This window comes from Ambystoma mexicanum, chromosome 3q (genome assembly GCF_040938575.1).
Source record: "Ambystoma mexicanum isolate Mex_15411 chromosome 3q, UKY_AmexF1_1, whole genome shotgun sequence".
NCBI lineage: Eukaryota > Metazoa > Chordata > Amphibia > Caudata > Ambystomatidae > Ambystoma > Ambystoma mexicanum.
The window spans coordinates 827,847,898-827,873,996 of record NC_090926.1 but is presented as its reverse complement, the minus strand read 5'-3'; positions in this window follow the sequence as shown (position 1 = coordinate 827,873,996).

Here is a 26,099-nt window from a genome sequence, read left to right as displayed (position 1 = left end):
CTTCTTGTTTGTGGTAGATCGTTTGTTTGTGAATGGTGGCTTCGTGCAGTTTCAGCGAATCTTCACGGGCAGTTCTCAAGTTCACCTTCTGCCCATTTAGTCCATTGTTGTTTGTGCATGCAAGTTCATTGAGTTTTCTACCTTGGGACGTATGGCCAGCGGGTTACACTTCTCATATCGAGCCGGTTGTGCGGGTGAGGGGTAGGCTTTTATAGCCCCTTACAAACATGGCGGAATCACTGAGGAGTGGTAAACTGACATCTTACATATTTTTTTTAAAAGAAATGCATAAAATAGAACAAAATACAGCTGATGAAATGAATGAAAGTGTATCAGACTATTCTGATGATAATAGTTTTGATTTTGAGAGTGTGCCCCAGGCAATTCGGCACTGGTCCTCCAAACTACCAGTGTAGTGCTAGTGTCCAGTTGCAATGAAAAGATACCATTGGATGGGGGAGAGCCTTCTAGTTCCATACAACCTCTAGACGACCTGAGTTTAACGTCTCAGGAAGTTGAAGAGTTTTTCCCGGAAAAAGGGACTCCCAAGACTTTTCCCCTTAAAATGGTTCTGGACCCTAATCTGTCAGTACATCAAAGTTTCCTTAGTGTTCGGGACACAGAGATATCCGCTAGCCCTTTACCTCCAAAGGGCGACATCCTGACTAACCCTCCCATAGATATATAAATGATGGTTCTAGTTGTAAGTGCGGAATTGGACAGGCGGATTCAATTTTCCCTGGGCCCTTCCACACCAATACAGTTGAGGGCAGGAGGCATAGATGATGTACCGTTTCACAAGTTTGAACAGGACATTTCATTCGTCCCAAGACCTGACTTCTCCAACCCACAACAGTTGGGGAACTTGCTGGAGAAGTCTTCTCGTAACAGTTCTAAGATTGAGATTTCACCTATGTCTGACTCAGAAGAGCCGGATTTCAGTCAGAGGCTGCACTCATGCTCGAGTCCACAGCACAAGCTCCCTTCTATTAATCAAAGGTTACCACAAAGCACACCCCCCCTACCTGTTTCATCATTCTTGCAAGAACATCAGGAAGCGGAAATATCCTTTCCAGTATTGACAAGGATTTTAAATCTCTTGGACAAGGGGCACAAGCGCACCGATCATGAAATTAAGTACCTGAATATGAGAGTAGTGGATGTTCTTGCAATAGTGAGTAAGCTGGAGGGCCTTAATTTTACTCAGGAACTTTTGAAGAACGCGAGGTTGGTTCCTTCTACCTTGCCAGTCTCTCCTTTAATGCTGTCTAAGTATACTCAAACTAGCAATAATACTAGGAAAGAGAATTTGTCCCAAACAACGTCATCTGTGGATCTTAATGATCGAAAGTATGATGTGGCGGTTCAATATTCCCCTTCTAATCAGCCAACTGGGAAATCTGAAGAATTAGATTTACTGATAAAGCTGGCTAGCCAGAATTCCAATCAGCTGTCTCTATTAGACTCTTCACACAAACAGTTAGAAGTAGCAGCGAGGCAAAGCCATTCTATGGAGCCTCCTTTATTATTGGCACCAGCAGAAACAGAGAACCCAGACAGCCCAACTCAGCTTTCCAACATTATGGAGGAAGAAGCTAGAGAACTGGTCAGAGAGGCACACAAATCAGTAGATACTCAGGTGGGGACAGAAGAAGCTACGCCTAGATATATTATCACACGTAAGGAGAAAATACTGTACTTTAGGGCATTAACACATAGATCCCGGGAAGAGCTTCTGACTGACATCAAAGGGAAAAATCCAGTTAAGGGTAAAAAATCTGTAAAATCAATGGCTACTCTACAAACAAATACCTCCAGGCAGGTATGTATACTGGATTTAAGTCAACTAAATGAGGCCAACAAAAAAGCCTTAGACCTAATAGATAATCCTCCTATGCAGGCCGGGCCTCTTCAGGTGGAAATGAATACTGAAAAGGCAAGTGTGAATATTAAGATCTTATGTCAGAGGGAGGAGGGAAACCATGCCAAGCAACACTCTCTCTTCTACATTAAAATCTAAGAGTCACTACAAGAACTTTAATTGCAAACAGAAAATATTGTCTTCCGAGCCGGTTTCAGTATGTTCCCAAAACAATCATCTTAATTATTATTTTTTTACATCCAAAGAGTTACCGATTGGAAAAGAACAATTGAGTGATCATGCATCCACGACCACAGTTTTAGATAGTGGTAGGAAGGTAAATGGATTTTCAACAGAAGCCCCCGCACTAACAAATATTTCAATAAAGGCTCATATCCTCCCGGGGCCCTTACACACCTTAGAACTACAACTATTAAAAATGAAAGTCTAAGCAGGGATACGGTCATGGGTAAGTCCTCAGGGTATGCTCTCCATCAAGTAATAGGAGACTCCATCCCCAAACCAATGCATGACACTGGGGAGGGGGCAGGGATCTCGTGAAAATCGGTGGAGGGAGATTTAGTATCCATTACCATTCACTACATTATTGACACAAGGAGGGAGGAATATTTACAAATTAATCCAGTAATGAAAGATTCTGCAATGAATGGATTGGGAGTGTCAAGGGTAGTAAAAGAGTATGCAGATGGGGGGGTTCTTGCGAGCCCAACTAAAATGGCTGCGAGCCGGTAAAGCTCCAGCACACACAGAAATCCAGTAGTAAATCCCGACGTTGTCTAGACCTCTAATGGCAAACAAACGTTGGTGCTGTGGTGTGGGAGGTGCCTAGACCCAGTAGGTGGTTTTTCTCCAAAAAACAGAGCCTGGGAAGCCCAAACTGCAGTGTGCAGCAGGAAGCCGGAGGGGGCTGTGCACTGCCACTGAGTGGGGGAAGGGCTGCAGCGGATCCTGATGATACGGCCCAATTGGGGACTACCGCGCGGGGACTGGACTGGACAGCTGCATACCCAAGCGGTCGGCCCGGACCGTGGATTTACCTACCATCAGCGTGGCCGCAGATCGGGGAGGACCTGTGCCTCGACCAGGACCACGAGTGGCCGGCGGGCTCCGAGGTCGGTGGGGAAGGAGTCTTTGCGGCCTGACATTCCTAGCTGGACGGAGTAATATCGAGTCAAGGTGCGGGGTCAGGTCTGGAGGCTGGCTTAACCTCACACACCCTGGGGACAGTGTGGGCGCAGATCGATGGAGCGCCGGAGAAATACTACTTGGCCAGCGGTGGGGAGAGGACGTCCGCTGGATGGTTAGGAGCGGCCCAGCAGCGCGCCTTCATCGGCGAGTCATCCGGCAGTGTTGTGCAACACCACTCTCCAGCCCAGACAGAGAACACGTGCAGCCCGCAGGGTGCAGGACCCTGTTGTCGGCAGTGGCTCCATAGGTGCTGAAAGGGCTGGGATCTGCGTGGGATCTATTGGAGGCCAGGGGGGGCACAGGGGAGGATCCCCAACCAGATCTGGTCCCTTTCATTTTGGTCTTTCTTTGGTCATGTGCAGGGACACCAGACTGCCTATTGGAATGATTTGTCAATACTCAGAACCCCTGTACATGCCTGGCGCCCGGGGGTGATCAATGAGCACACCAGCCTTGCGGGCAGCGGGGGCCTATCAACTGCAGACATAAAGTAGAGGCAAATGGAGTCCACATCAGCCTCGGGGGCAGTGGAGGCTCACCTTTTGCAGGCACCAAAAGGGGTTGACAGTGGCACGCAGTTGGCTGGTGGTGCATCCTGGTGGATTATTAGACTAGGGTCACTGGATAGGTACTGGACAGTGACGCTAGAGTGGCATCACTGAGAACCTGGATCTGGGGCGGACAGCCACGCCGATCGGCGGGAGGAGACACTGCTCAGGCATCAACTCATACCTGGGTGGAGACGGGCTGCCCTGATCCTCTACAGAGCTTGGACACCACAGTTCACCCTGCTGTGTGGGGGCTGATGGACATTGGGGCAGTGGACAGACAGAGTCTGTGGGCTGAGGAGATCAGGAGGCCGAGCTCAGGACTTAGCAGTAATGTCTGAACTCTTCCCCAGCGCCACTGAGGGCCCCCATGGCTGACACAGCTCAATATGTCCAAAACTAGTAAGAGTGGTAAACAGCAAGTCAAACTGAACTTCGATATGGCATCGCAGGGGAAGGGTAACAAGACTGCTGACAAGGCACAGGAGACCCAATCCTCGTCATTCCCTGCAGATCACTCCACGGCCTTTCATGATATCAAGGCGCTGTTGATGCAACTACAATCGGGCATACAATCCCTGGATGGGAAGCTAGACTCATTGACTTGCAAAGTGGAACATTTGCAAGTGACGCTAGATAAGCACGGGAGAGGCTAGACGAGGCTCATGGTACGGTCTCGAGAGTGGAGGATGAGGCAGCTTTCGCATCTAGAGACATGAGGGCTTTGAAGGAACTCACAGAGAAACAAGAGGATTTTTGAATCGTGTTCCAGACGGAACAACATCAGGATCATGGGATTGTCAGAGTCATGGGGCCGGAAAAACATGGAGGAGCTAGTGGAGGAGATTCTTCGGGTGGCACTGGGCCCCGAGGGCTTCTCATCATTCTGTATTGTGGAAAGGGCGCACAGAATTCCGAGTGGTAGGAGGCCAATTCCGGGGGCCCGGAAATTAAAATGTTAAATTATCAGAACAGGGACACGGTCCTCCGCAAAGCCTGATAATGTTTTCCCCGACTTTTCTGACAAATTGCAAGCGTCTACAAGAACATTTATTGCCGTTAAGAATGGATTGATGGATTGAGAGAGAAGGGCATGAAGTATGCTATGTTGTTTCCGCCCAAACGAAGAGTGGAAGACAATGGCAAATCAATTTTCTTCCAAAACCCGGAGGAGACTGGCTCCTTTCTAGATATGTTGCCACAATCCCCAGGTTCCTGAGACGAAATGTGATATACCTCTGGGCTCACATGGCATAGTCTTGTTCACCTGTGATATACCTCTGGGCTCATGGCATGGTCTTGTTCACCTGTAGGTGTTGTAACCCACGGTGATGGATGGTTCTGGATACATTATGCTTACTGTGTGCAGGGAGGGTCGGCTCCGAACCGCCCCTAAAGCGAGAGCTTGATAATCCTTTATGGTTGGGGTTGTTATTGTAGGGGAATGTTGGGGTATTCTGAAGGGGGGAGGAGGGTTTGATGGCTCTGTAATGGGTGTAAGGGGGGAAATGGGGGGATGAGACACAGACAAGTTGGGGGGTTGTTGGTAGGGATGGTGGGAGGGGATACAGTGACACGGATAATATTGGAACATAGACAGGAGAGAGGTGACCTAAGCACTTCCGATAGACTATTCTGTGATGGCGACACTTAATCTCATGATGTGGAATGTCAGAGGCCTTAACAGTCCACCTAAATGTAGGAAAGTTCTACAATACTTGAGACGCCATCGGGTGGGGGTGGCCTTTCTCTAGGAGACCTACCTGACGGCGGATACTGAATCTAAATTTGGCAAGAGTTGGGGTGCCATAGGTATTTTTCATCCTTCTCCTCTTATTCCAGAGGGGTGGCCATCATGGTACATAGCTCGGTTGGGTTTAGACTGACCAAGGATTTGAAAGATCGGGAGGGTAGGGCATTGATAGTACAAGGGATAATCCAAGGGAAGCTATATACACTAATTTGTTACTATGGTCCTAACCAAGACACAACAGATTCTCTACAGATTCTCTACAGTGGATTGAGAGGCAATTGGGGGGCCTCTCTTGTGGGCAGGAGACTTCAATATGGTCTTGGACCTAACCCGGGATCGGACGGGCAATGTCCCATGCCAGGGCAGTAGAAGCTCTGATCAGATTCGGGGAATGTTAGTGGTGTGGGGAATGGAGGATGTATGGAGAGTTAGGAATCTGGCAGAGTGCTAGTTTACACACCACTCTGCTCCACACAATTCGGCCGCATGCCTGGATTACTTTTTGGTATCCCATGCGCTCCTGGGGTTGACAAGTGAGGTGGAGATATTGGCTCATACTCTCTTGGATCATGCCCCTGTGTTTCTGACCATCATTCTGAGGGGGAGGGCCGGGACAAGGCCTCCCTGGAGGTTTAAGAATGATGCCCTTACAGATGCAGTTTTTAGGGAGGAACTGGCGGCTGCTATAGAATCATATTTTGGGCCAATGAGGTGTCGGTATCATCAGTATGCACTCTGTGGGAGGGATGTGTGCTACGTGGGGAATGTATAGCCAAGGAATTGGGGAGCATTAGATGGATTCGGAAGGAATTAGCTGACAAAGAGGAGGAGATTATTAGCTTGCAGGCAGCTGCCTACACACCGACCAAATTTCAGCAAGGGGAAATAATGCAGAGACTTCAGCAGTTTCATGCACTCGCCCATAGGGAGGTGAAATATTTGTAGGACAGATTATCTCCTCGCCAATATGGGGAAGGTCAGGCCCAGGGTAGGTTGCTTGCTAATGCCACTCGAATGAATGGGCAGGAAAGCAGAATAACAGTAATCTCGGACGAAACGGGGGTGGATCAGTTTGAGGACGAGAAAATAGTCCTCAAATTTCATAAGTTTTACAGTCGACTGTACTCCACACAGTCACAGGCCACACAGGCGGATATAGATGCATATCTGGATGAGGTGGGCTTATACTGGCGCTCTGATGAGCAACAGGAGTGGTTGAATAGACCATTGACCTTGGAGGAGGTGGTCAATGCCATTAAATCACTACCGGGTGGGAAATCCCCCGGCCCGGATGGCTTCACAGCCGAATTTTATTAAACCTACGTGACAAAACTGGCACCATATTTACTGCAAGTCTATCAACAGGCGGTGATCGATGGACGACTCCCAGAATCCACCAGGGAAGCTGTGGTGGTAATGCAGTTAAAATCTGGCAAACCTCCCGGAGATTTCTCCTCGTATCGGCCGATATTGCTTATCAACCTTGACAATAAAATATTGACCAAAATACTGGCTGTTAGACTGGCACCGTTGATGCCGACCTTGGTCAGGGCTGACCAAGCGGGTTTTATTCCCAGGCGGTCGACATTGTTTGGGCTATGCAGAATGTTCGGTCTGATGTCGGCACTACCGGATAGCGAACCGATTGCAGCCTTACTGGATGCCACCAATGCATTTGATTCTGTCTAGTGGCCATTTTTGTTCATGGTTTTGTGACAGCTGGTGCTTGGAGCACTGTTCTTTTCCTTGGTATCTCTGTTATACAAAGGTCCGATGGCCAAGGTGAGGGTGAATAGACAAACAACAGAGTTGATACCGCTTGAACGTGGAACACGCCAGGGTTGGCCGCTATCCCCCCTGATGTTTGCCCTGGCAATAAAACCGTGGGCTGAACGGGTAAGGGAACTGCATTTGCATCGGGGAGTCCAGTTACATACACACCGAATGGTCATCTCTCTATACGCGGATGATATGGTCCTATTCATTTGTCATCCCAAGGTTAATCTAGATGGCGGCTGTCCAGATGTTCGGGGAATTGTCGGGGCTCAAAGTGAATGCTAGTAAATCAGTTATATTCCCGCTAACAGAGGTGACGGCTCAATTCCAAGACAAATGAGGATTTCAGTGGGAACTAAATAGTTTGCAATATTTGGGGATCACGATAGCCAGGGAGAAAGGGGCGGTTTACCATAGGAATTACTTGGACACACTCAAATTAGCCAAATGCTCAGGTGGAACTCACTTCCACTCAATCTATATGGTAGGATCTCAGTGGTCAAGATGACCATTCTATCCCGGTTTCTCCATGTTTTTCTTAATGCGCCTATTGCAGTGCCTAGGAAATACTTTTGGGATCTCCGTTCAGCAATGACAAGCTTCATTTGGGCTGGTAAACGAGCAAGGATCTCGTGGGATAAATTGGTGGCACCCGTTTGGGAGGGTGGCCTGGCCCTGCCAGACTTTGAACTATATTACACAGTGGCACGCCGGCATGTGAAGATAGAGAGATCAATCACGTCTCTTGTAGATATGATGAAAAGGTTGGAAGTGTTCAAATTTGGTGACCTTTTCCCGAATGGGAGGTTTGTAACTACTGACCAATTGAAGGAGAGAGGGTCCCTGTCCGCACTAGATATATTCCTGTATTACAGGTTACGGTGACGTTGCAGCGGCTGTTCCCATCTTTTCCTGAGCAACCCTGCACAGCAGATATGCTTGATAAAATGATACAGGGATCTGGGGGGTGGCGAGTAACATCGGTATTGTATGCAATGGATCTGAAAAACAGATTGGTGGCTGCGCCTTCATCACGGGAGGTATGGAAGCAGACGTTGGGCAGGGAGATATCGGTTGCCATGTGGGGATACTGCTGTGAAATGACCAAGAAGGGGGTGGTCTGCACTAGATTTAAATTGATTCATTTCAAGTTTTTACATCAGTATTATTACTCTCCAGCCCAGCTAAAGGAATATTTCCCTCAACATACTGGAGCCTCTATCAGATGCAGGCTTCCTTCATGTGGCATGGAAATGCGAGGAACTGCAAAGATATTGGGAGCAGGTCTTTGATGTGGTTGGGGAGATAGTGGGGTGTTGGATCACCCCGGAATCCGTGTTGCCTTTACTGGGGCACACCAAACATATACCTAGAAGGACCAGGAAGCTGATTGGTCTCCTTCTGATCTTAGCAAAATGCAGAGTGGCTTTGGGGTGGGGTAAGAATGTGGGCCCAAGGTCACTCAGTGGGCAGAGGACATTTTGTATTGTAACAATATGGAATCCAGATGGGGGGCTCGGCAAGGTAATTGTTGGGGGGACAGCAAATGTGGGACACATACACTCTATACCTACTTAAGCAATCGGAGGCCGGGGATGCTGAGTCTCCTCCACTGCATGAAACTGCTAGAAGCTTTGCATCAAAGGAGGCGGCCGGTTGGTAGATCAGCAGATTTATTTTATTTTTTTTATTATTTGTTTCAGTCGATAAACACAACTTTTGAAATATCATACAACAACACTAGGGAAAATGCTACCATTGTACTTCTCTTTCCACGATATTCATTAGCTTAACAAAAATTCCAAAGATGAAAGGCACACAACACACAACCAAAGGTGATGGAAAAAAATGGGTATAGTTACAATCTATCTATATCCCATTGAAATCAACCATTTGAAAATGTATATCGACATTTTTAAAAATGATAAAAACCAACAACCCAAAACTGATTATTCTTCAAATTATACAGCTCTAATTACCATTTACAATTTGTACAATCTTTTAAAAATTCTCATTTATCAGACTCCACGTCAGGCACTACTGCTTCGAGAAAATGAACTAGGGCTACTTTTACTGCCAATCTTGGGCTTGAAAAAATCAATTGCCATATTTCATCATGATCTAACTGAATATTCAAATTAAACACATGCTGAAAAAACTTTTTTCAAATTGGAATCAAGCCAGACCATGACACTACAAGATGATGTAAAGATTCACTCTGATGCTCATCTGAGCAGTAATTACAATTCCTTTGATTTTGGGGAATTTGTTTCCTCCTGTATAACACTTCACGGGTGTGACATAGATTGAACCAAAAGCACATATATTGCCTTCGGATATGAGGTAACGGACATTTGATAAGATATTGCGCCATTACTCTATATCTTTTCCTCCCGAAGAGAGATGCATCAAAATCTTTATAAAGACCACACGCAGTTGAATTATATATCCAATCGCTTTGAAAGAGTTTAATTTTTGCTCGTCCACGGTTGTTAATTAATAGATCTAAATCTATGGAGGCTTGAGCCATGGCATTAAATATAAGCTTACACCAATTACTAGAAAACCTACTTGTGGGTACCAAAAGGTGTTGCGCAATTATGCTGAAGATGTTGGGCATTTGTGCACCCAATAAGCATGTTCGAAGTAGTGAACACATCTTCCACAATGCTTGTGAGTATAGGGATAATTAACCTAACTCATAAGGTATCATGGGTAGGGGGGTGCATTTGGGTAAATGCAAAACCTGTTTCCAGAATTTGGTCTCTATCTTGTCCCAATCCTCCCGCTTTTTAGGGCACAATGACTCCATACCATACATCAATATTTGGTGTTACTTTCATTTGGTAGAACGCGAGTACATGTTTACATGTGTATTTGCCAAATCTGAATATAAGTAATTTGGCTTGCGAAGTAAGAGCCTGTAGTTTACATTGCAGTTCCCACTTGTAAGATGTGGAGTTATTATAGTTTGAGAACATTACTCCTAGATATTTATATTGGGGAACCATTGTCAGGTCCCTATCTTGCAGCCTCCATCTATATGTGTTTCTCAGCACTTAATACTGTTCTTACATACTACCACTTGTGATTTCCCGATGTTTATTATCAAGTTATTTTCCTTTGCATAGATGTCAAGTTCATGAAACATGTTTTCCAAACCATAACACCACCAAGTGATCTGCATATAGAAGATGTCTAATTTTCTGATTCCCCAATTTGGGGGCATCACATGATGTAATAACAAAAATCTCACCCATATCAAGTATAAAGAAATTAAATAAATATGAAGCAAGCAAAAATCCCTGATTCAGGCCCTCTTGGTGCTAATTGGGGCAGACAGGACGCCATCAAATGTTAATCACACGTGCATGGTTGTTTCCGAGTAAAGCAGCATAACTAATGCTAGCAGCGATGGTGGACATTTATGATTTTTTCATTTGTTATATAACAGCACACGATCAATTGAATCAAACGCTGCCTGAAAGACTATGAATGGCAAGTATAATAATTGACCTCTGGCAGCATATTGCATTTTGATCATGTTTAAACATAGGATATTTGGTACCGTCCCTATACCCGAAACAAATCCCGATTTATATGGGTCCTTTAGATGTTTTTCAGTGATCCATACATTTAATTCCTTTAGTAATAATCTCCCATAGATCTTACCTGGGACGTCCAGGGGTGAGATGGGTTGATAACTGCTTGGAGACTGCGGTTGCCCTTCTTAAAAATTGGCAGCGTAATTGAATGTGTCCATGTTTTTGGTAGTGCTTAGGCAACATTTATGGCTGAAAATATATTAAACAATATAGATCCTCAGAGATTGGGATGTCATTTTAAAGTATAATTGGACATCCCATCAGGTCCAGATGCCTTTGAGCTATTGCTGTTTTAATAAAGCATAGTATGTCATCTTGATCAAAATTGAGATGGACATTTTTGAATTCAAGGGAATCTAATCTTACACTGGGCCTCATTACGACCCTGGCGGAAATCGAAAAACGATGGCGGAAATGCAATACCGCCATCGAATAGCGCTCGGTGCGATCATGACCCGTCACCGCAAAGTACGATGCCATTAGCGACACCGTAGTGAACGCCAACGCTAACTGCACCAAGCACGCGCGCGCGCGCCATGCCAAACCGTAATTACCACCATGGCGCAACGGTACGCGAATTCCGACCCTAGCGGACATGCACATAACACCATCAAGCACGGCGGAAAGTACCATTCCGCCATGGTGAGAAGTACGGCATCGCGAACCAACCGTAAACGGCCCTACTGAGTGCTTGTACACTGCTCCCTGGCCACATTGTACAACCCCCCGTAGGTGCAATGAAGTCACACAATGCAACCAGTGAAATGTACTAGTCATCCATGCCTGCCAACGAACAAATGAATCTCAAGAGTGCCCAATGGGAGCTGCAGGGCACAGATGGCACGAATACAGAAGCTATACAAATGGACATGACCTCAGTCTCCCACCAAGAAACGCACGCAAACACAGGCACCTGTGACCAGCAATATTCCGATAATCACATCATTCCACCAATCCAACTGGCTGACCGGCATCTGTTACACAAAAGCTAATCCCCCGCCCCTGAGCATGACATCATCAAAACAGTCATAATGGCAGCCCTTATCCCTGACCTCACTGGGCTCCGTAGGCAAACGCGCCCAGCACAGTACCACGCAACTATACTCAGAAGCCGGAACCCAATGCAGATCTCCTCACAATACATCGCTCCCCAAATAGGAATATGCCACATCACTCGCAAAGAAGAACGCTACACGGTTCATATCAGAATAGAAATTTAATGCACAACAAATTCACCAAGCCCATACAGCCATTAGGCCATGAACTCCAAAATATATTTCATTATCGTGGGCTGCATCCGCAATAAATGACCAGCTACTTCTTGTGTGACGCCCTGTTCCTTCATGGTACACAGGGGCTACATTCCCGTACGAAAAGGCAACATGGAAGCGCCTAGAACCGCAGGGCCGTCCCAATAGGGAGGCACTAGTCCAGCTGAAAGGCCGAAATGTTGCTCCTAGCCACTAGTACTGCGTAAGGGCATGTGGCCCATTGGCGATCGTCCCATAAGATCGTAATGCTGCTCCACTGATTAACACGAAGCAGCAGGTGTCGGGAGTAAAATCCATCTGCAGGAGTGGCATACAGATGGCAGTGGCAAAAGGGGAGGAGATACCTGTCAACCAAATGAAATGAAAAAGAATAGTATGGCCATCAGAACTACATTTGAATTACTCACTTCAATGATCACACCAAATCCACAGCCATATGCATGCTAGCCCACTCCAAAGGATCATCACCACCCAAAAACCACTTGCGAATCATAACTATCTATATCGAGGTGAAAACACTATCACAAACAAGTGTACCTGTGCATGCGTCTGTTAAAACAGAATCCATCTGATGGGATTGGTAACGTGCATAGACACAAGTGTCTGAAGGCGCGTCGAGACAGGGAGGGCTCAACAAGGCCAGATAGACGATGGCCCCACTATGGCAGCCCTGCATCACATAGCGCAGGGGAGGCGGATAGATTCCAAGAAGCCCTGTACATGGCAAACTCTGTATCAAATCATCTGTCCATGCATCCATACATCATTCCCTCATCCCGTAATGAAAACGCCTGTTTCCATACTCACATAACATGTGAAATTTCCATTGAGTCTGTGCGTTATGCAGCCTGCAAAATCCACCGTGCCCCAGCCTGTTCCAGTGTTGTGAAGTAACATGTATTTGGGAACGTCCGGCCTCATCGCCCACGTCGCTATTGCGCATCCCATACTATTCATATCAATCATTGCATCCTCGCCATGGCCCCTGTCCCAAGGACATTGAACAATAGAACGTTATATTTGCAGTCAGACCTGTGGGCATCTCCTCGCCGCTAGCTGAAAACCGAAAGCGCCGCCCTTCGAATTCCTCATTTGCAACATCACGTCGAAAAGGCATCTGTGGCCGCTTGAAACCACAAATTAATCCATCTAGTGTGGCTGTGTGTGAAAATGGCAACTGCCTTCACTCACAAAGGAATGCCCCGCCCGTCGGTGAAGCTCGGTACAGTGTTGCATGAGGGTCCACCGTTACTCGAGTACTACGTTCCACTGACCCTTCACAAGTCTGTTCGCGGCTGCAAAGATTGTATGTGAAACAATGGGACCATAGCCGAATGAACATATCAACCAATGTTACACTGCCATCGGGTACAAATACATGATTGCAATAGCAAGATGCCATTCGTCGAATTGCAGCGTTGGGTGCGGGACGTGCTCGCCCAAAGGGGAGTGCAGCTTGCACAGGTGGAATGAATCACCACAGGTGGAGGCCATACAGCCTGAAAACACATAAATTGCACACCCAGTCTCCTCCCACAACCACACCCACTCCGAAATGCTACCGGCAGGACTAGCCATGTTGGCCCTGGGGGACCTGATAGCACTGCAAGTACTCCAACTTCAAGAAGAAGACGAACACCAACTACAACCGGCCGCACGGCGGAGACGCAGGAGGAGGAGGAGGCCAAGGCAGGGCCAGCAAGGGCCGCCAGCACAGCCACTACCACGACGCAGGCAGCCCGCAATCCCACGCCTCCGAGCACATCCGTTCAACCTCACTGATGAGCAGATCCACACCCTCTACCGTTTGGACCGGGACACCATAACCGCCATTGTGGACATGACACAGGCTGACCTTGTCAGCATGATAGATAGCCCAACCGCCATCCCACCCCTACTGAAGGTGGTGTCTGTACTACACTTCCTGGCCACAGGCACCTACCAGCACACAGTCGGACAGTTGCATGGCATATCACAGCCACTGTTCTCACGGACACTATTGCAAGTGCTCGATGCCCTCCTGAAGCACGCAGACGACTACATCTCTCTACCACGCTCGGAGCAGGAAATTACGAACACAAAAGTGGGATTCCATGCACTTGCCGGCATACCGGGTTGCATTGGTGCCATCGACTGCACCCATGTGGAATTGGTCGTCCCACATGCCATGGAGGCCCAGTACCGCAACCGAAAACAATTTAATTCCCTGAATGTACAAATGGTGTGTGACTCCAACAGGATCATTACACATTGTTGTGCCAGATTCCCTGGATCTACCCATGATTCTATGGTCTTGAGGAACTCTACTATACCACGCTACATGGAGCGACACGCAGGGAACAGATCCTGGCTACTCGGTGAGTCTCATTTCATGCATGATGATGTGGGGTATGTGATGCGGCAATGACCTGGCAGGAAGGGGGGGGGTGCGTACGTAGCAATGGCATTCCTCAATATTCCTTTCTTTTCCACATACAGGTGATGCCGGGTATCCACTGAAGAGATGGCTCCTCACACCAGTCCGGAACCCACGGGACCAGCATGAGGAGGACTACAACCATGCCCACTCACGTACCCGTGTAGTCATAGAACAGGCATTCGGCCTACTGAAGACTCGTTTCCGCTGCCTCAGCAGGTCTGGCGGGGCACTCCTGTACCGCCATGTGAAGGTTGCAAAGATGGTCATGGCATGTGTCATGCTCCACAACATGTGCTTACGTAGAAATGTGCCCATGCCCCCTGACGCAGAACTGCAAGCAACTGATGATGGTCATGATGAGGGTGGGGATGTGGCAGCACCTCAAGGAGTCAGCGAGGCACAGGAGGGCCGTGACATTCGTCAGCATCTCATAGATGCATGCTTCTAGCACTCACGCCTGGTGGCTGATACATGGACACGGGACTCGTGGCACTGTGTGTGTCTGGGACATGCACAATATGGACTGTACGCCTATAATGGCCTCGTACACAAAGATCAATGTCCACACATCTCATTGCATGATCGTGCATTGTTTATGGCATATGTGATATCATGTTAAACACCCTATCGACCCGCCACCCAAGTGAGCCCAACACACCCCCTCCACCCTCCTACCTCCCCCCCGAACACCAGTGTCCAAAGATGCTCATTGTCAGTGGGCTGTCGCTATTGCAAGCCCCCTCTGCGGGTATCAGGGGCACCCCTGCCTGTGGAGCGCAGGTTCCTCCCAGATCTACGTTGGGGGCTGCCCTGGACGGAACTTGCAACGGATGATGTCTCTGCCTGCTCACGTCCATGCATGTCCCTAAGGGTTTGTGAGAGCTCAGTGAGCACACGGCGCACTGCGGCAAGTTCGGCACATACGTCTTTGGACGTCTCATGCAGTTCCCCCCTCAGGCTCTCGGTGCTTCTCTCCATTTGTACTCTCAGGCTCTCGGTGCGACTCTCCATTTGTACTCTCAGGCTCTCGGTGCTACTCTCCATTTGTGCCCTTAGTGTCTCTGTGCTTCTCTCCATTTCTGCCCTCAGTGTCTCAGTTGATGTTTCTATGTCTGCCTTAGTGCCCCCACATTCATCGGCATGGTCCTTGAGGAGCGTGGCCAGTTGCTGCTGTTGCACGATTAACTGGTCGAGGGACTGTTGCCTCTGCTGGGCCATGGCCATTTGCGGTGGTGTCACAGAGGGGCTGATCACCTCATGTTGCCTTGCCACAGGGCTTGTGGGGGATGGCCAGTCGTCGTCTTGTGGGTGCCCCTGCGTGGTATCCTCATGGTGTACGGGATGGGACAGACAGGGGGATTGAGACAGGTCATGGATGGATCTAACTTCGACATCCCCGTTTTCTGTGTCGGAGCATGCTGCCATTAATGCAGTATCACCTATGGTGCTGCTGCCACCAGAAGCAGTGCCTACTGTGGCATCCATTGGGGGGACCTGTGGTGGTGGTGTTGTGGGCATGCTGGCTGCTGGGGTGCCTGTTGGAGTTCCCTCCTGTGTGCTGTCACTTGATTTGTGCTGCTGCCGTGTCTTGATCCGTGCAGCTGAGGTGGAGGGTCTTTGGCCGTTGGTCTTGGCCCTCTTTGCAGGTGTGCTGGTAGGGGTGTCCTGGAGCTCGTCGTTTGGATCGGACCCTGTGGTGGAGTAAAGGAGGGCGAGCGTTATTAATGGGTCTGTGGGAATTGGAATGGCAATGTATCACATGCATTGGGGTGGTACCTGAGGGTGATTTGGGTCTGGGCCTTGGAGGTGGATTCATTTGTGTGTGGAGTGAGGGTGCAGTTGTTTGGCAGCCTGCAGTTAGGGTGTGTCTGCTGCACGTGTAGAGGGTGTTTTTAGGATTTTTAATTATTTATCTATTTGATGTGAGTTTTAAAGTGTGCTATCAGGCCTATGTATGTGGACGTTCTCCTGGACATGTGTTCCTGTTGCACTATGTGGGCACGTGGTACTTCACATGATTGGACATTGTGGTTTTGGCATTGTTTTATTTGGGACACCTACCTGAATCTTCGGATGTCTGCACTCCTTTCTCCATCCCTCCGACTCCCTCTATGCTCTCCATTCCAATGGTGGAGGCACAGATTTCTTCCCAGGGGGTCAACTTGATGGGTGATTCCGATCCTCCCCTGGTAGCTGTGGCAATGTTGTGGTTGGCAGAAAGTATGCTACGGACGCGTATCCGCAGGTCGTCCCATCGCTTTCTGCATTGCTGTGGGTTGCGGGGTGCGGTCCCCACCGCACTTACACGCTGTGCCACCAGGGCCCATATGGCCTTCTTGTTCGCAAGTGCCGTCCTGGTCATTTGTGTGGAGAAGACGACGGCAGCATTCTCCTGGAGGGTCTCCGTGAGCACCGTGAGTTCCTCACGGGAGAAGTGGACCTGCCGCTTGCGGTCGCACGCTTTCTTCGCTACTTTTCCCATTTTTCTTGGTTTCACTAGGGTGGATGACGGGTTGGGATGTGTCTCAGGGTAGTATTTTTTATGGTTTTGTGGATTTTGTGGTTTTATAGGTGTACGGCGTGATGTTTCCCGTTCCGGGACCATGCTTTTACTTCCGTTTCCGTATATTTACGGTCACCGTACTTTCCGGTTGGCGCTCACTGCGGTGTCCGCTGTGATGGGTGGCGGTATTGCACCTAGGGCGCCGTACGGCGGCGGTGTGGGCCGTTTTGGGGTCATTTCCGCCATCGCGGACTTTGCACTTCCGCCATGGCGTGGTGCTCGTGCCCGATGGGTCGGAATGAGCCGCACTTTGCTCCATCGTGCAATGGCGGAAACGCTATTTACGCTATGGCGGTCCGGTCGGTTGATTTCCGCAAGGGTCGTAATGAGGGCCACTGTCTTTAGGCACTGAGTACAAATCACTGAAATATTGTGTCTAATTTTGTTCGTTCACTCCAATTGGATAGTAATCTGTGAACCCACTGACACCTGATTAGTGATATTCCACATTTGCGCTGTATTCTTAGTTGCCAAAATGTTCTACATATTCGCACCATCATTCTGATACATTTGTGCTCGATGATGTTTCAACCAATTCACATAATTAGTTTGGTTTTCCCTTAGGAGAATAGCCTTCAGGTCACACGGCTATTGAGCAGCTTGCCTCAATTCGGCATGATGTAACATTTTTCTCATTTTTATGGGCTGATCAATTATCCAGCAGATTTAGACACCGAAGCCATGGTCAGAATGATACTGAAATCAATGCTTGTGGAACATGGTAGGGTAACTAAAGGTCAGGAAGTGGGAAATCAAGGTTCGAACTTAACAGGACAAGGCCCAAGTGAACATGCAATAGTGAAGGATAGTTTTCCTATAATAAAACACTTGGTACAAAATCAAGGAGTAATCTGGACATCTTGCTCTTGTTAATTAGTTAATTAGTAACTAGCTTAGTAACTAGCTTTAGTAAACCCCCTTAAGACCGACGTACCTCGCCGTCAAGCCGAGGATGACTCGGTCTGTAAAAGCAATTCATTTAATTCTTTGCTCAACTGTAATTTCAATAAGATCGAATGGAGAAAGCCTGCTTACCCAGACTTCTGAAGTGTAATACTTTACTCCAATATTCCTAAAGAAGGGAGCTAAGTGTACATGCTCCGGCAGTGGATCCCACTAGGAAAATTGCTCCAATCTTCTTGCAACGCCCCCGGCAAGCAGATATAATTCTGCCTCAGTAGATGGTTAGCAAAAATGGTCAAGGCAAAACAAAGGTAGTGCGAGATGAACGTAAGGAACCAGCACAGGAGAATTCACAAGAGCCTAGTCAGGGGGAAATCCCTCAGCATCGGGCTCAGTTAACGATAGGTATCATTGATGATCAAGAATATGCAATTCCAAGATTATGGCTCAAGGCAACAAATAAAATCCCACAATATACATCACTTTGCAAAAGAGCAATCCTTGGCTACATTAATAAAATCTCTAATCTATTTCTTTTTGGGACAGGAGATATGGAATACGTAAAGTTTCCAAATATAAATAGCCAACATTGGTAGAGGTGGGATTATCATCAATGAAGGCATGGAAGGCAATAAAAGCTAACAGAAAAGAGCTAGAAAAAATTCATTTTTTGGTCCTGGAGAATATGTTGGAGGAAGAGGACAATGAAAAAGAAAAGGGGATTGGCAACGCCAGCGATGCAAACACAACACCATTGAGAGCCTTGAAACAACATACCTTCACTGGCCTTAATGAGAATAGTGGAGACTTGAAAGGCTGCACGCTGGCTGCACTTCCTGAGATCCTCACTCAGGTACTCCAGAAGTTAGGCCTCGGGCCTCAGAGCCTTTAGACAAGATGAAATAAAAGTTACAAGCTCAAACACCCGCGGCCCAAATACATTCACTATGAATAAAATGAAAAACACTCTCTTTCATAATACCGAAATAATACTGCTTCAAGAGACCTGGCACACACACCCACTACAAATAGATGGATTTACAGTCTTCAAAATGCCAGCAATACAGAAAGCATTGGGTCGACCATCAGCTGGTGTGTTGATTGGGGTCAATAACTCACTAAGTAGGGATGTTACACTACTACATAGCGAAAAAGATGGTATCCTTCCATGTAAAGTTGGGATAGATACACCAGGGGGTCAGGTAAAACTTATTATAGTGAATGTGTATTGGAAGCGGCACGAGTGAATCTTCAAAGCTTCCAGCTCTTGTTGTCTGCAGTAATGGAAAAGATATTATTATTTTATAACGATGCAAATGTGATCCTAGGAGGCGATCTAAATGTCCAATATACATCAACACAAAGTAAACAAAATAACTCAAAATGGGCTAGAAAAACAAAGGTAGGATCCCAATGGGTACATTATCTTCATTATCTTAACTCGTGGGGTCTTTGTATGTTAAATGGTTCGGTTTTAGACGATAGGCCAGCAAAAGCAACCTGTTCACGTGGTAACTCCTTTTTCACATCGGATTATTTCTTTGTTTCTGAAGTTATTCAAACATAAGATACCTCCATGGAAATTATATGGGGGGGGAAGGGAGCGATCATGCTCGTATTAAAATGTACATACCAAATATCACTAAAACTCGATCTGTTACATATCCCCATAATCTGTCTGTGATAAAAGTGAAAGCAATGATGGTACAAAAGAGAGGGGGAGAGATTAAATGATAAACTTTCATGCTTCCCCGTCGCGGAATTAAAGGAAAATTGCAAACCTGAATGTTTTAAGAAATTTATCTGGAATGAACATCCACCAAGCACAAGTGGACCTCGGACAACAACCCATCATCAGCACACATTTGACAAAGAAACCTGGGAGCATAAAAAAGGTCTAAGAAGAGAAAGTAGACGATTGAAAAAGTTAATAAATCTAACAACACTGCACAGAGAGTTACAGAAACCTGCAAGAGTATATAAACAGTGGTCACGAGCAAGACATTTTCTGCGGTATCAACAAGATAACAAACAGATGCTCAAAGTTCTCTGCGAAGATAACACACGCAATTTTTGGTCCATCATAAACAACTTGGGCAAAAAACCAAACAGTAACAGCAATCAATGCAATTTAGTTTCGGAAAAGAACTGGGTGGATTATCTCACAGACAATTTTAAAAATACATCAGAGATCAAAGGATCACAATGGGAGCTTAAATTTGATATTAAGCTAATAGAAGATCTAATCCAAAATGCTTCATCTCTAAAGGCAGCGGGCCCAAATGGTCTAACCTACCACGTTTTAAAAAACAATGACAAAACTTGGGCGAACCACTTATTCAATGTATATAATGAAATATTAGAGAATCGAATGTTCCCCTCTTCCTGGAAACAAGCTGCAATCATACCATTCTATAAGGAGGGAGATCGTTCTCTACCAGAGAACCATAGGCCATTCGCCCTCCTTGACAACGAAAGCAAAATATTCATGAGAATGATTATGATAGAACTAGAGGATTGGGCAAACCATTCTAAGACAGTCTCTAAATTTCAAACTGGGTTCAGAAAGGGAATGGCCACTACACTAAATGGCTTAACACTGTCCCTGCTGGCAGAACACTCAAAAGAGTTTGGAGAAGGCCCTATATATGGAGCATGGATAGATTTATCCAGGGCGTTTGACTTAGTCAATAGAGACGGCTTGTGGGAGTAGATGAGAAAATGGGCAGCACCAAGGGGTTCACTGTGAATATTAATTGAATTACATAAGGATACCATGTTGATGGTACGATTATATGAGGCTGGACATCTCAGTAATACCATTAATGTCGAACGAGGAGTGAGACAAGGCTGCTTGGGAGCACCGTTTTTTTTTAACCAGTATCTATCAGATCTAGGGCATTTTTGGCAATCATGGGCAATGGCGAGCCCTACATTGTATACGACCAAGGTTTTTTTGGCTCGCCTATGCGGACGATAAAGTCCTGATTGACAGAACAGTGGTAGGGCTACAACACCTATTAAATGGCCTAAGTAAGTATACCAAAACAAATGGTCTCATAGTAAACCCAAAGAAATCAAAAATCTTGGCCTTGAAGCACCCAAAAAAGCATGTAAACTACACATGCTGGTTTTTCGAAGGCAAAGTGTTCCCGAAAACAGAAGAGTTGGTTTCTTCGGGTACCTGATACATGCTTCTCCATCAACTAATAAAATTGAAGAAGAAATAAGGATACAAGTGGAGAAAGCAGTACCACAGATGAAAAAAATTCCACTGGAACTTTGTAAATTTTCAATTGTACCGTTGATAAAGTTTTACGTCGCAAAATGACCCCTGTGATACTTTATGGCCTGGAGGCCAATCCAATCCTCTGGGAGATAGACTGGCAAAAAGTAAAAGGTCAGATTTGGAAAAGAACACTTGGCCTGCCAAACTGTCTGCCCATGTCGGTCCTGAGGTTTAAACTCGGGTTGAAATCTCTGGAGCAACAAGTAGATTGGAAATTGCTTTCCCTTTATCGGCTGATAAAAGAACCACAAGGAAACTCGCTATATGAGGACATAAAACTTCAGATGCAAATGAAGAAGTCAAAGCTACTTAATCATCTAGAAACAAAAGTTCTTCGAATTTTGTTGGAAGCTGATACATCAGTCGAAGTCTTGATGACTAATCCTTTGAAAGCGAAAAAAGAAAAGGAAACACTTGATTGGATTAGAACAGGGATAAAAATGAGACGCATAAGACCTACAGACAGTTTTCTCGTAGTAGAGTAAAAGTTGGGGCAAATAGAGAAATATTTGCAAAAATATCCTAATGGGGAGTCACAAAATAATTTTCTCAGGGCGCGCCTAAACCTTATCCACACAGGAGAAATTTTAAACATTCGGGGTCTACAACACAAAGCGGTTTCCCTGTGCGATACCTGTGCAGAACCATCTTAACAAAGCTAAAATCACTTGCTTCGAGAATGCGAAGGGACTTGGGATATAAGAAAAAGCCATTTTTCTAGATGTGTGGACAAAGTAGAATGGCTGACTTCAGAAAACTTTTGGAACTTGCTGACTTCGAGTCAAAACACTGCTATAGCTATAGCAGTTGTCTAGGCTCTAGTAAAAATTGGGCTGTTTCAACAGGAGATTGACATACTGCAGACATAAACCGGAGGCAGAAGTAAAAGAGTTATGGGGGTTTTGAGGTCTGAAAATTTTCTATGCCTGATTTACTCGATAAGATGTAATGAACAGAACAGCATTAACCAAGAAGCAGTGATTGTAACTATCAAGGTGTGGATTGGCCGCATGGATATTTTCTTTTTTCTTTTTTGTTGTTGCATTTCTCTTTTTCTTCTCTCTCTCTTTTCTACTTCCATTCTTATTTTTATGTTCTTTCTTTTGTACTTTGTTTTCACTGTGCGGTATTCGTTTGCTTAAACTTTTATTCTTGAAGTTCTTTTAATCAACTTAGCTTTTTCTTTTTTAAATGATGATGAAATGAAATAAGATCATCTTAATATTATTTTATTTTGATAATAACTTATGTTGAATGACTGTTTTTGTAAAGGTCAGATTTGACCCAAACAGATAATAAAAAAAACTTTATTATTTATTTGATCATGATGGCCCGGTATCATTAACACGGGCTAGAGTACTGGCATTATGTAATGAAATTGAATCTTTAAGAGCTATTTCCTCAGCAGACATTAATTTGGTGGATTTCATCCACCCAGAATGCTATGATTGTGTCCGCCTGGTCTTTTACACAAGGGAAATTTACAAGGCATTTCTGGTAGCCTCAGAGGATTTCAACAGGATGGGTTATGGCATTTCGTCCTTTTTACGGGCACCAAGCCCTTAGATAAGAATTCTCATGAGACAACCAGAAATGTCAGAATGGGCCATTCGGCTGATCAAACTAAAATCGTCAATGCTGTCAAAAACGATACAAGCGGGAGGTGGTTGGCCATGACTCTAAGAGACCCAATCATCCAGTTAAAGGGCATGAAGGCCTCTCTTTAACTTTAGTAGCCTTTCGTTCATCTCATGGAATTCTAGGGGCTATTTGCATCTACTGAATTCCTCAGATATTTGCGATCAGCTAACCCAATATTCCATGATATGTTTGCATGAAACCTGGTTGACTGGAACCTGTACATTAGATGGCTATGTATGTTTTCAGGAATTGGCCACACAGGGCTTTCAGGGTCGTCCGTCCGGGGGACTCCTTACTACAATTCATACAATGGGCCATTTAAAGTACTTAATTTCAATCAGGTGGGTACAGGGTTCCTCTCGGTTCTTTTGGATGTAAATATGCAATACAGGAAAATTTCAATGTTAATAATCAATATATATTGGTCCTCTAAATGTAATCTTGTAGAGGCCCTACAACTACTGAATGATTTTGTTTATGTTTTGCTTACAAATTATAGTAGTAGGTGATTTAAATGTGGACCTTACTAATGATTTAGACCTTATGCAGGATTCAGATTCCCACTACTTTACCCTGACAAATGGATTAAAGAGAGAAAATCGAAAACTGAAGCAAGGGAAAATTTGGCTTCGATTTTTCACAGATTGGGGATTATTATTGGTCTGTGAAAATTTTGAGCAGGAAAGGTTGACCCCAACATGGACAAATGGGATCCATGATTCAACTATAGATTATATATTTGTTTCGCAAGTATTGTTAGATGCAGTGCTTACATTTAAGATACTTAAGGCTCAATATAATGACCACAATATTCTTATGGCTGAATGGATTTTGGACAGCCAAATGTTCTTGGTATCCAGGTTTCCAAGTAATGTTGTCGTTAACCCCTCGAGATCAAGAGTGAAATGGCATGAGGGGAAGATTTTGAAAGCCAATAGGTTCTTTTTAAAAGGTATAGACGACACTACGGTATAGGAAAAGTTCTCTCTTCTCAAACAGAACACCTTTGTAGAATACTTTGGCTCCTCTCTGGATTTAATATTTTAAATAATAAATTTGGGGTTAATATTTTAAAAAAACCTTAATAATCACCCAGAAAAGGCATTCAAACATAGCCATATCTATGACGGTTTGGTGAGAAGAAATAAAGTGCTTTTTCAAAAAGAAATTAGGCTTCTTAAGAGATCTCAAAATTAGTATTAAGAAAGCAAAACATAAAAATTGGGTGATTAGTTATAAACATTCTCTTCATCTGTCTAACAATGAAGGGATGTTATCGGCCTTAAGGGACAAAATCCTAAAGACAATTTTGGTTAGTAATAAAGAAGCTTGAATCCCCTCATCATAGTGCTCAAACAAACCCTATTTGTGAACAGGTTTGGAAGGTTCATTTTGGTCTAATATACAAACAATCTTCCCTTCCAAAAAGTTGGCATAGGACACTCTCAACATCATGGCCATTAGAATTTAGTGTCACAGAAATAAAGTATCAAATTAAGCAGGCAAGTTCCTCGAGAGCCAGTGGACCCAAAGGTCTCTCAAATGCGATGTTTAACGGGAATCCAGGTCTGTGGGCTAAAATGCTATACTTTCTCTTTAAAGAACAAAAACTATTCCGACAACCTGGCATTTATCTTACATTATTCCAATTTTTAAAAGAGGAGATAGGAATTCTCCACAAAACGTACATCCCATTGCGACACTAGACGCAGATTTTGCCGATGCGAGAGACAGAACCTGCACGGGATTTGGATATTTGGACCAGGACCTTTAATAACTCTTACATTAACCACCACACAGATTTTCCTATGGAAGTATTGTTGGCCCTGATTTGATAAAGGCTCAGCCGAGCCGAAACACGTGTAAAAAATGTCTTTGTTTTTGAAGAATAACTATTAAAAACACAATTTTAGTGCTCAAAGAAAGTCTTCATTATACGGCATCTAAACCAGTGTATCAATGGAAACACATATGATGTGATATACTTGAGGCGGCCGACATACCTGAAACATTACTTGTGGACTTTCCAGACAAAGCTTAACCTAAATTATGGAGACATTATTGGATAGTTACCCTGGACAAAATCAATGCATATCAGACAGTCAAATTGGGAACATTTCAACCAAAAGCACTCAATATATTACCTCAATATTTAACTAAATTTCCTGATCGTTCTTATGCTGATTCATTTTTAAGATTTTGCTTTGATTTACCCCCTACGAAAAATAAACTTGCAATTTATAATAACTCACCAGATTCAGAAAAGATATGCCAGCATTGTGAAGTACCCAATTCTGTTGAAACTATCAAACATATTGTGATCCATTGTCATCAACTTGTAGATATGAGTACAAGATATTTGTATAAACATTTTCATCATAGTCTCTTACTTTCTGAAGATGAATTGTGGACATCCATGTTTAATGCTTCAAACTACTCAATAATTATCAACATCGTTCAATTTCTTAGTGAAATAAACCTTTTTCCATCGCATCATCCTTTCACTAAAGCTGTTGAAATTTTACATCGTTATATTGTCGATTGTTTATGTGATAACATTCTATCTTATTAATAATATTAGCGATTTTAAAGTGAAAGAACTTAAAATATTCTTTTCTTGAGTCACAATGTTATAAACACTGGTTTTATCGAGGATGAAAAATTTACTAAATCAAGAAATGTCAAAGAAGTACTGATGTAATCTGACATGTATATTGAAAAAGTTGTTAATTCAACTGAAACAATATTTCAATAAAAAAAACTAAAAAACACAATTAACATCTAATGGCGCAGAAGTCCTGGAGTTTTTCCTCTAATGTTAAGCATGTAATGACAGTTTAGCCGTATTACTGTCACACTCCAGTGAACTGCGACACGAAACATACACGGTTCTATTCTAATTTATCTCAAAGAGGAAACTAAGGACTGACAGGAGTCGCCTGGCAGATCAACTTTTAAAGCCTTTTGTATGTTTGGCAGATTCAAAGATATTTGCAGGGCTGGTATTGAAGGAAATGTATATATGGATGAAACAAAAATCCATCTTTCCGTCCGCAGCAATACAGATTTAGAAAATCGTCTGGGACGGAAGTGGGAGGCCTTCTCCTTACAATTTTACAAACCAGGGCTTGGAAGACGGAGGCAACACCTATGTATCTGGCTGCCATGGATTTGAGTATGGCTTTTGATTGTATGGATAGAGACATACTATGGGGGAAATTGAAATTATTGGATATGCCAGACTATCTCTTATCCATCCTT